The sequence below is a fragment of the Lagenorhynchus albirostris genome, chromosome 3 (assembly GCF_949774975.1).
Source record: "Lagenorhynchus albirostris chromosome 3, mLagAlb1.1, whole genome shotgun sequence".
Taxonomy (NCBI): domain Eukaryota; kingdom Metazoa; phylum Chordata; class Mammalia; order Artiodactyla; family Delphinidae; genus Lagenorhynchus; species Lagenorhynchus albirostris.
Genome location: NC_083097.1, coordinates 65,072,997 through 65,084,293, shown reverse-complemented (window position 1 = coordinate 65,084,293; position 11,297 = coordinate 65,072,997). Strand labels below are relative to the sequence as shown.

The 11,297-nt window shown below is 40.0% G+C and overlaps 1 protein-coding gene across 1 annotated transcript in view; it reads right to left on the bottom strand.

The window, feature by feature from the left end:
- Window positions 1-5,554: 5,554 nt before the first annotated feature.
- Window positions 5,555-11,297, bottom strand: part of ATG10 (autophagy related 10) — a 227,095-nt gene continuing 221,352 nt past the window's right edge. The window contains exons 9-10 of the transcript XR_009539520.1: window positions 8,703-8,860; window positions 5,555-6,120 (exon numbers count right to left, since the gene is read on the bottom strand). The gene's annotated coding sequence lies outside the window, so the exon portion shown is untranslated. The remainder of the gene's footprint in view (window positions 6,121-8,702; window positions 8,861-11,297) is intronic.

Genomic DNA, 11,297 nt, shown 5'->3' with positions numbered 1-11,297 from the left:
GGTGTCGGAGGAGGGACAGACACATCAATAAACTAGGAGACTGGAAATAGACTTACACAGGTATGACCAACAGCTATGTGACAGATACAAAAGTAATTGAGGGGCGGACAGATACTTTTTTCAATAGATAGTGGGGACTTTGATTAGCAGAAAAATGGACTTCAACCTAAACTTCACACCTTTTACAAATATTAACTCAAAATGGATCATATATCAATATAAAAAGTAAAGCTGTAAAAATTATAGACAAAAACATCTTCATGACTTAGGGTTAGGTGAAGAGTTCTAAGAGATTACACCAAAAGCACGTTCCACAAAAAGAAAAAAAGGATAAAGTGGTCTTCATCAAAATTAAAATCTTTTGTTCTGTGAAATATCTTGTCAAGAGGATGAAAAGAAACTACAGACTGGGAGACAATATTTGCAAGTCACATATCCAATAAAAGACTTGTATCCAAAATATACGAAGAACTCCCTAATCTCAAAAGTAAGAAAACGATCCTATTACAAAATGGAAGAATGAACAAACATTTCACTGAAGAGATGACAAGCACATGAAAAGATGATTAACATCAGCCGTTAGGAAAATGCAAATTAAAATCATAAGGAGATATCACTATACACCTAGCAAATGACTAAAATTAAAAATACTGACAATACCAAGCACTGGAAAGACTGTGGAGCAACTGGATTGTTGGTGGGACTCTGAAATGGTAGTCACTCTAGAAAAGTTTGGCAGTTTCTTACAAAGTTAACATATGCTTAGGATCCAGCAGTTGCACTCCTGGGTAGTTATCACACGGAAATGAAATGTCTGCCCACACAAAATCCTGTACACAGATGTTCATGGCAACTGTATTTGTGATAGTCAAGAACTAGAAGCAACCTAAATGTCCTTCAGTGGGCAAATAAACTGGTTGCATCCATAAATGAAATGCTACTCAGTCGTAAAAGACACTTGCTGCGTGCAACAATTTCTATGGATCTTAGTGGTATGCCAAGTACAAAAAGGCAATCTCAAAAGGTTACATATGTCTTGTATCATTTCATGTATATGAACTTCTTGAAATGACAAATTATAGCAATGGAGAAGAGATGGGTAGCTGCCAAGGATGAATGATGGGGATAGAGACAAACTATAAAAGACTGGCAGGAGGGAGTGTCTTTGTGGTGATGGAACAGTCCTGTGTCCTGATTGTGGTGGTATTTACACAAATCAATATTTGTGATGGAATTTCATAGTCCCCACAAAGTGCATATAAAAACTGATGAAATAAAGCAAGTTCTGTAGTTTAGTTAATACTGTTGTAATGTCAATTTACTGGTTTTGAAAATATACTCTGGTTATCAAGTATGTTATTAAGGGAAGTTGGGTGAAGTATACAAACTATACTGTTTTTGCAACTTCTTGTGAGTCTTAGTTACAAATTAAAAGGTTTAAAAATTGTGGATGAGTAAATATTTAAATTCTGTGACCTCTTACATTTGCCTAGCAAACCTCAAACAAATCAGAAATTGTTAGTGCAGAAAGAATCTGGAGATCACTTAGTCCTGTGGTTCCCAAATCCAGAACGTCAGAGTCCCTAAGGTATTTGTTAGATTATACAAATACTCCTGATCTTCTGGAAAACAATCTTTACAGTATTTCTGGAAAAAATCTGTCTTATCGACAAACTATCAGGCAGTCTTTATGAAGCTATCCCCTTGCTTTCCGCACTTATGGGGATACTACTGCTCTATTCCAGCCACCTCATTTTATAAGTCAGAAGCCAAAAATAGCTCAAGTATTTTTGAAATAATTTGCCCAAGTAATTGGCATAGCTGAAACTAGAAAAATAATCTGTCCTCTAAACTAAACTGTTCCTGTAGGAGATGCACCTCATAGCAAAATAATAAACACTACCTTACAGGTGGCTCCTTAGTGAATTATGGCATACATAATGCTGCATATTTAATAAGAGTTTTTGTTGTAAACTGTATTATGGAAATACACAATACCTCAACTATATGGGGTTTTTTTCCTTTTATTTTTTGATAGAGCTGAGAGACAGTTCTAATTTGACAGCTATGCAAATTTGAATGTATATCTTTGTGTAGATGAATTCATTCCAGGTAAATGTCTGGATTTTGTTATAATAGTCATCTGTGGGTAACATTCCTGGAGCCTGTTTCACGTTTGTCAAAGTAGCTAACATGTCTTTATTGATTTTACACAAAGTTGAGAAAAGAGACTAAGGTCATAAATTACCATATTACTATAAAATTTTCACTAACAGCTGCTTGTATAATCTTTATTCTGACCTATAAAGTCTAAAATAAAATGGATCATCCAAGTATTAACTCACATTTCTTATGATATTGTACTTGGGGGACTGCCTTGGCAGGATGTACTAAGCATTCTTAGTTTCTAGCACAATTTCTATCCGTATTATTTGGTAAAATGATGTTATATTTACTAGTATGTGAGGAAAAGAAGTGGACTTTTTAAAGCTTATTGTCATGGTATTGTCACCACAGGAGTTTTAGAGCAAAGTATTAAAACATTTAACAACTGAATATTTTAGAGTGATCATTTGAGGGGACCCAGGAGTGACAGATAACCAACATTTCCAAATATGCACACAAACAGTTGCCACCTCATTCAGACTGTCACTTAAGCCTTCAGTATGTGGTGTCTATCTTCAAAATGAGGGAGCCACTCACATACAGCCCTTAGAACTTGAGCCAGGCTTGATGAACATCATTGACCTCCCTTGCTTCCCAGAGGATCTGAAGCTTTCAAACAGCAATTCTGACGATAAGGAGAGCTTTTCCTGTAGGAGGGAGAGGAGGAAATTGTGGCCCCCGATCACCCCTTCAGACCTTGCAGTCTGAGAAGTGTCAGCTTCCTCTGCAGGTCCTTACCAGTGATCTGCTTATTTGTGGTAATAAATTATTGACGTGAATAGTCTAATGTACTCACAGTGTAGGAGTTTTTGTTTAAGTCTAGCTTTCTAAACCTCTTTGACTGTAGTCAAGTAGAAGTCGAACAGTGGGTCATGTTACTTGGCTGGGTTACAAGTGTAGGACATGCTGAGCATACCCAAATTTTCAAATAAGATGAGGTTAGATGCTGATAAATATATTATAATGCTTTCTTACCTCTTTAACAACCAGTGAACGTTTAAACCTGTACAATAGGGGGCAGAGTGAGCCACATTTTAAATAATTCTTTTTTATGTCAATCACAGCTGAGAACAGTTGAGGGAAATGTTACTTGTTGAAACACGTTTTGTCCATTAACACCTGCTTTGGAAACAATGACATGAAATAGATTGTCTTGTCATATCTTTCTCCCCCAACAGCTTGGTGAATTTGTTTATCCAGTTTATAAGAAGATATGTTTTCTCTATATAGCTTGACAGCTTCAGGTATTCTCTTTTTGTGTGTGTTTGCAGGTAAGTTGGACCACACTGCCCCTGCTTAGGTTCCTGATAGATTCCAGGTATTTCCTTAGAATTTTAATTCCAGTATATACAATAGTTGACTTTGTTTATTCTATATTTTACACATTTTCTTATGTTTATAATTAGGTAGTTTTTTTCCCCCTGTCACCATACCCCTTTTCCTCCTGCCCATGACATAACATAGATGTGTGTGTGTATGTATGGGTGTGTGTGTGTATGTGTGTGTGTGTAATAGAAGAAAGCCATTTTGAACGATTTGATTAAGAGTCTTGATCTAGGATTATATTTTAGAGGGTCTAGGAATCTCCTGAAACTGTATGTAGAATTTTCTGATATAAATATGTACCTGTGCGTGTACATACACACACACACACACACACACACACACACACATACCCAACACATACATTTTTCTGGAAAAGGGATCTATATATTTTTCAGATTTTTGAATGGTTCCTTCCCAAGAAACCAGCTACTGTTTAAATTTGTACATCAGTGAGCAGATTATTACATAATTTTCCAATTTAATCACAGCTGAGAACAGTCGTGAGAAGTTGCCTGTGATTTGACATCATTTATGAAATGTCCCCAGAGTGGTAAGGATCTGCGGATGCATGATCCAGGCTGCAGAACCTGCAACCTGCACATTTCACATACTGCTTTGACGGCACCAGCTAATCTACTTATGGAGCAGTGGGCCATTTTAGAGAAAAGTTACACAATGTCACTGGTAAATACAGAATCAGAAAGAGGGTGTATAAAGCCCCAACCTCAGGAATAAATGCAGAGGGCAAAAACCCAAAGATGTTTTAACACCTAAGACTGAAGTAAAACTTGACAGAATAGATCAAATAAAAAATGTGCAGTGTGTGCCTGTAAAAACAAATGACACAACGTTTGTGTTTGCTTTAAAATATTTAAGCAACTATAAAGTTTTAAAAAAGGGTTAAATGAAGCAAATATGGCAAAAATCTTGGTAACTGCTGATTCTGATTTATAGGTATGTTAAAGTTCATTGTACTATTTACTTTTCGGTATGTATGAAATTTCCCATAATAATTTTTTTAAATTACATACATGTCCTAATTGCTTAACTGCCATACTCTCTCTGGTCATAGTAGAACCAGTACAGTCAGCTCTGATAGGGGCAAAATGAAGATATGGAACAATCAAGTGGACAATAAAGAAGCTGGAAACTAACCCTAGGAGCACTGAGACATATGTAACACATCAGGAAGAAACAAAGCTGAGAATCCATGCAAATTTTAGCAAGACTAGATGAGAAAAATGATCAGTTCAATAATAAAAGCACAATAAACTAAAATCATTTTCATTGATTTTAGGAAATGGTAAAACACAGACTGCTTTGGGGAATGTAAATTGGTGTAGCCTTACTGGTAGAACAGTTTAGCGACATGAATCAAAAATCTTAAAACATTCCATATCCTTTGATCCCTTCATTCCCTTAGTAACAGTGTAACCCAGAGAAACATAATGTGAGCAACTATTTCTGCACACATATCTTACATTTGAAAGCTCTGGGGGGAGGGGGACCCTACTGAACACTATATCCCTAGCACAGGTCCTCCTAACCATGCAGGAAGTAAGTGCTAGTTGAATGCATGTTAAATAAACAGTGAAGAATTAGAAACAACCCCAAAAGCCCTAAAACTATTTGGTACATTTTGATTTAAAAGAAATACTAGTCATTTTAAGTTGTTTTTCTTCAAAGAATGTTAAATGATGGGAAAATGCTGCACATAAAATGTTAAGTGGGAAAAATCAGGGTGTAAAACCATATACAGAATGATCCTAATTAAATATGTTTAACCACAACAAGAAAATATATCGAAATTTTAACTGTAATTTTAACTGTAATCCCTGGGTTATAAACACAAGTAAGTTTTAAATTTTCTCCTTCAAATTTTTCTGCGACTTCCAAATTATCTATAAGGACGAAAATCTTTTTTTTTAGTGAATTTTTAGTTTTGCGGTCTCTGGATACATGTGTATACTGCATTAAAAAGTATACTGTATACTCTGGATACATGTGTATACTGCAGTATACATGTGTATACTGCCCAAGTCTTCTTTGATCACTTCCAGTTCAAGTTCCCACTCTCCACCTCTGAGGTAACCTCTCTTACAAGTTTTGTGTGTCCTTCTGACCACTTTAATGTTTTTAGATACATATACTTATATATACTACAGAAAATGTGTGGTATTAGTGTATTTTTTATATAGTATTAAGTGGCATGCATATCTAGTTTTCGTTTTCTGTTTTAACTCAACATTTTATGAGAATTGCCTGTTTTTCTTTCTTTTAATTAATTTATTTCATTTTATTTATTTTTGGCTGCGTTGGGTCTTCGCTGCTGTGCGCGACACACACACACACGTTGTTGCTGTTGTGGTGAGCGGGGGCTACTCTTCGTTGCAGTGCGCGGGTCTCTTATTGCGGTGGCATCTCTTGTTGAGGAGCATGGGCTCTAGGTGTGCGGGCTCAGTAGTTGTGGCTTGCGGGCCCTAGAGCGCAGGCTCAGTAGTTCTGGCGCACGGGCTTAGCTGCTCCGCGGCATGTAGGATCCTCCCAGACCAGGGCTCGAACCTGTGTCCCCTGCATTGGCAGGTGGATTCTTAATCACTGCACCACCAGGGAGGCCCCGAGAATTGCCTGTTTTGATACATGGAGATGAATTCACTCCCCTTAACTACTATATGCTACTATATTTAACCATCTCCCTCTCACTACGCAGGAAAGGGCTTGGGTATTCTCTCTCTGAACCTACTGAAGGAGGGGGCTATGGAAACCTTCTCCCACTCTGCTGCTGGTGGCAGGGGAAATGAATCTTCTCAAAGGATAGAGGAGTGGGTGTCAGTTCCCCGGAGCAAAACAGGTCCAGTTCTTAGCGTCTGCAGAAAGGAAACCATGGGAGGCTTCCCCTGGGCTCAGTGATCACCCACATACACAAACATTCCACAGAGATCTATTGAGTACTACCAAGTGCCAGGCACCATACTAAACCCTGAAGATCTGGCATGCACGTGTAAATACCAATGCACCAACGGCTGCAGATATACTGAACTATGACTTCCTGTTAGCCTGTCAGGGCATGCTTTGTTAAATTTCTGCTTCGCTGTTATTACTAACAGTGATCTCTGGGTATTTGAAAAGCTTTAAAGTAACCCAAGAAATCACCACCTAGCCATAGGTTTTATTTATTCTCATGTAAAGTTTATATGAATGTAGGAATACATGTGAGTTTCCAGTTTGTTTTTAATAATTTACAAAATGGGACTTGGTGATCTCTAAAATCACTTTTCAGCTCTAAGTCTGTACAAGATATTTGCAATAGGACTCTTTTACCACTAGGTGTCGCTATTGACAACACAAAAGTTAGACAAAAGCAAGGGGTTTACATTACAGAACTGCTTTAAAGAACACTAAGAAATTTAAGAATAAAAATGTGAAAGCACTTTTACAGACAAGCCCTATAAAAACCCAGAAGGGGCGCGTCCAGAACCTATGTGCATATCAAAGTAGCCCAGTTCCATGGGCATGCTAATAGTTAAGTACTCCCTATACCTTCCAGAACAACCTTTAGCAACTTACTGGTCAGCAGCATAAGAAGGGAATCAAAGGTCTTAGAATTGGAAGGGAGTTTATTTGCCTATTAGTTTTCAAATCTCTGCTCCCTGGAGTTAGAGATACGTTTACATCACAACCTAGTGCACACACACACACACACACACACACACACACACCATAGACACAGATTTTCTATGTCTGTGTTTCTACTTCTAGTTGAAATCAAAGTTTCACAAAACAATGATACCCTCACTATGTGCAATGCACTTTTTTCTATGTACTTGTGAACTAACAGAAAACATATATTGGTCTTTGCCCCAGTTCCTAGCACAGAGCTCCTAAATGCCTTGGAATTTCCCGGGTGATAGGAGTGGCTTTTGTTCTAATGGGTTGACTCTTGGTGGGCTCCTGAATAGCTTCAGGATGGGAGCTGGTCGCCAGGAAGACCAAGCCCTGATTAAAAGCTTGGAACTTTCAGCCCCATCCCCCATCATCCGGGAAGGGGAGAAGGGTTAGCAGTGGAGTTAATGATTGATCATGCCTATGTGATGCAGCCTCCATAAAAATTCCAAAAGTACATGGTTCAGAGAGCCTCCAGGGTGGTGAACTCGTCTACATGCCAAGAGGGTGGTGCTCCCCAACCACAGGGGGACAGAAGTTCCTGCACTTGTGACCCTTCTGGACCTCACCTGTGCAGCTCCTCCTCTGTATCCTTTATCATATCCTTTGTTATATAACAAACTGATAAGCATAAGTAAGTGTTTCCCTGAGTACTGTGAGTCATTCTAGCAAATTACTGGACCCAAGAAGGGGGGTCATTGGAACCCAGATTTATAGCTGGTCAGTTAGAAATACAGGTGACAATCTGGGACTTGCAACTGGTATCTTAAGTGGGGCAGTCTTATGGGACTGAACACTTAACCTGGAGGATCTGATGCTAACTTCAGGTAGATGGTGTGAGAACTGAACTAAATTGTAGAACACTTAGCTGGTGTTGCAGACTTGTCTGATGTGTGGAAAACCCATAACATCTAGTGTCAGATGTGCTGTATGATAGTATTATGACAGTAAAGGAAACCCAGGGAATGCTTTTCCTAGACATATTCTATTTCATAAAAAAATACTGGTCATAATCCAATAAATTGATTTTACTTGATCTAATACCCTTCCTTCCATTTAATACGTTAGGAAACAGAGATTCAGAGAGGTGCAGTGACTTGCCCCAAATAACACAGTAAACCAGGACTCAGACTTTTCAGGACACTGGCAGGTTTTGCTTTGAAAGGTGCTAGGCAAAATTCAAAAACTGTCCTTGACATACTCCCAGCCCTTTCTGCACTCCTGTTTCTTCTAAAGTTTGTGGGCCAGTGCCTGCTGGTGAAAAAACCAACAAAGTGTATGTGTGATTAGTCCTTTTAAAAATACGAGTCCTTTCTGAAATACAAATATGATCACCTTAACTGTTCTACTTGAATTCCCTCAGCAGCTCTTTGTGGTTTTCAGGCCAAATACAAACCATCAGTGTGGCAATAAAGGCTCCTCCAGACCTGGCCCCAGTCCTGCTAGCCAGCCTCACTCTTTACCACTTCCCCACATGCAACTTCAAGGTCTTTCCTTCCTCCATTCTTGGCCTGGCTAAATCCTAAGTTTTTCACAACTCTACTCACATTCCTCTTCTGTGACTCTTCCCTGGTGCTTGCTTTCCACACCTCCGCTACAACACACGTCGTGCCATCAATCTTCTTCTTGTCTGTCTTCTACACTGGACTGGGGCATTCGTATGAGCCGGGTCAGGGCTCTCGGTCTGCTGCCCCTGCCACCCAGCCTAGGGCTCAGCACACAAGACAAACTCAGTAAGTATCTGCCGAAGTGAATCTTTGCATATTCTTACTCTCAGATTTTAATCCCCCCAAAACTCCAACTCACTGGAATATCAGCTCTCTGAATTATGTAAGAACTAGTTTTTCTTTGTTTTTTTTTTAACATCTTTATTGGAGTATAATTGCTTTACAGTGGTGTGTTAGTTTCTGCTGTATAACAAAGTGAATCAGCTATACATATACATATATCCCCATATCTCCTCCCCCTTGCGTCTCCCTCCCACCGTCCCTATCCCACCCCTCTAGGTGGTCACAAAGCACCTTGCTGATCTCCCTGTGCTATGCGGCTGCTTCCCACTAGCTATTTTACATTTGGTAGTGTATATATGTCCATGCCACTCTCTCACTTCGTCCCAGCTTACCCTTCCCCCTCCCCATGTCCTCAAGTCCATTCTCTACGTCTGCGTCTTTATTCCTGTCCTGCCCCTAGGTTCTTCAGAACTTTTTTTTTTTAGATTCCATATATATGTGAAGAACTAGTTTTGATAATGCAGATCTCCATTTCCTAATATCTTGAGAGTATTATGAAAAACTATACCTATCTTGGGAGAAATGGATGCAAAAACCCACTTCTGACTTTTTTTTCCTCCTTATCTTATACATATTGGGTGGGGGGTGGTAGTTTCATTTTTTTAACCTCCAGATTGTAGGCTAGTACCTGATGATCAGCACACCCTCTGACTCTTCCATGGTTACTCAAAGAACTAGCCCACCCACTCGGGTCCCCAGACTGAAAGCTTTCCCTGGATCACTTACGAGGGGCAGACAGCAACCCTTCCTGAATGCCACCTTACAACATACCCAAAAAAGTGGCTCAAGAAGTTACTTATTATCCATCAAATCAGAGTGAAAAGGAGATAGTTAAATGCTTCTATGAATAAGTACAGGGATAACAAAGGGAGAGGTCCAACACGGGGGGCTGTGGTGGTCAGAGATGGCTTTGTAAAGAGTGGATCACATATAGCGGGTTGAGAATTGGGCAGAGAGATGGGGAGGGAAACACTTCTAGGTGAGAACCAGCATGAGGGACAGTCAGGCTGTGGGCAGAGAAGGCGCCCGACCAGGAGCCCATTCGCCTGGGGAGAAGTCAGGCCCAAACTGAGGTGGGAAGGAGCAGGCATGTGCCTCGACGGCAGCAGGGCAGATTACCCTCTCCCGCTGACTTCGTGTGGCACTGTGTTAGTTATGCAGCGCATTCAGACTCACTCACCATTTCGATCTCTATGCCCTTGTTAGGTGAGTGGGATTGATATTAACGGACTTTTTAAAACAGAAGTGGTAACAGACTAACGGAGATTAGCTCAAGCCACGCAGCTAGTAGCAAACCAACCTCACAGTCCAGCTCCCTAGACTTCTCCCAATTTCACAGACCCAAGAGTCAGGTGGGCCTCACAAGTCACATGGCTGAGCTTCCTCATGGTGCAGATGAAGACTCTGAGGACCAAAGAGGTGGAATAGTTTTTCCAAGGCCACACAAAAGTAGAGTTTAGGAGACTGACTTGTAGCAGCTTTAACCAGTCTTGTTCCTCACTGAAGGGGCTTTGCATTGTATTGGCTGGAGAGGAAACCCCGAAGAAGAAAAATCCTCATGTTGCAGAGAAAGAACTGTTACTTTGACAAAACAAAATATTTTCTAATTTTATGACAGTTGGGATAACAGTCTGTTATTTAACTGCATTCTTAAAAAAGGGAAATTTTTATCAACCAAAAATTAAAAGTTTAAGTGAAAAAGATTCTGAAAAAAATAGAGCTGCTTGAGGAGAAGCATCTGTCTGGGGAGGGTGGCCTCTACAACCTACAGGAGCTCTTCAGAACTTTGTTCTGCCACTGGTGAGTTTTTAGGTCTTCATCAATCAGGGAATTAAAAAAAATTAACTTAAAAAAAAGAAACTAGGGCTTCCCTGGTGGTGCAGTTGTTGAGAATCCACCTGCCAATGCAAGGGACATGGGTTCAAGCTCTGGTCTGGGAAGATCCCACATGCCGCAGAGCAACCAAGCCCATGCACCACAACTACTGAGCCTGCACTCTAGAGCCTGCAAGCCACAACTACTGAGCCCATGTGCTGCAACTACTGAAGCCCGCCTGCCTAGAGCCTGTGCTCCACAACAAGAGAAGCCACTGCAATGAGAAGCCCGCACACCGCAAAGAAGAGTAGCCCCCGCTCGTGGCAACTAGAGAAAGTCCACGCGCAGCAACGAAGACCCAACACAGCCAAAAATAAATAAATAAAATAAATAAATTTGTAAAAAAAAAGAAAAGAAACTACACACCTGCCCCCAAACTGACAGACTACTATCATCTCAGAATCTGTTCAAAAAGGATAACTAGTATTTCCAGACGAGTACATCATCCAGATGACACATTATTACATTTTTTTTTTA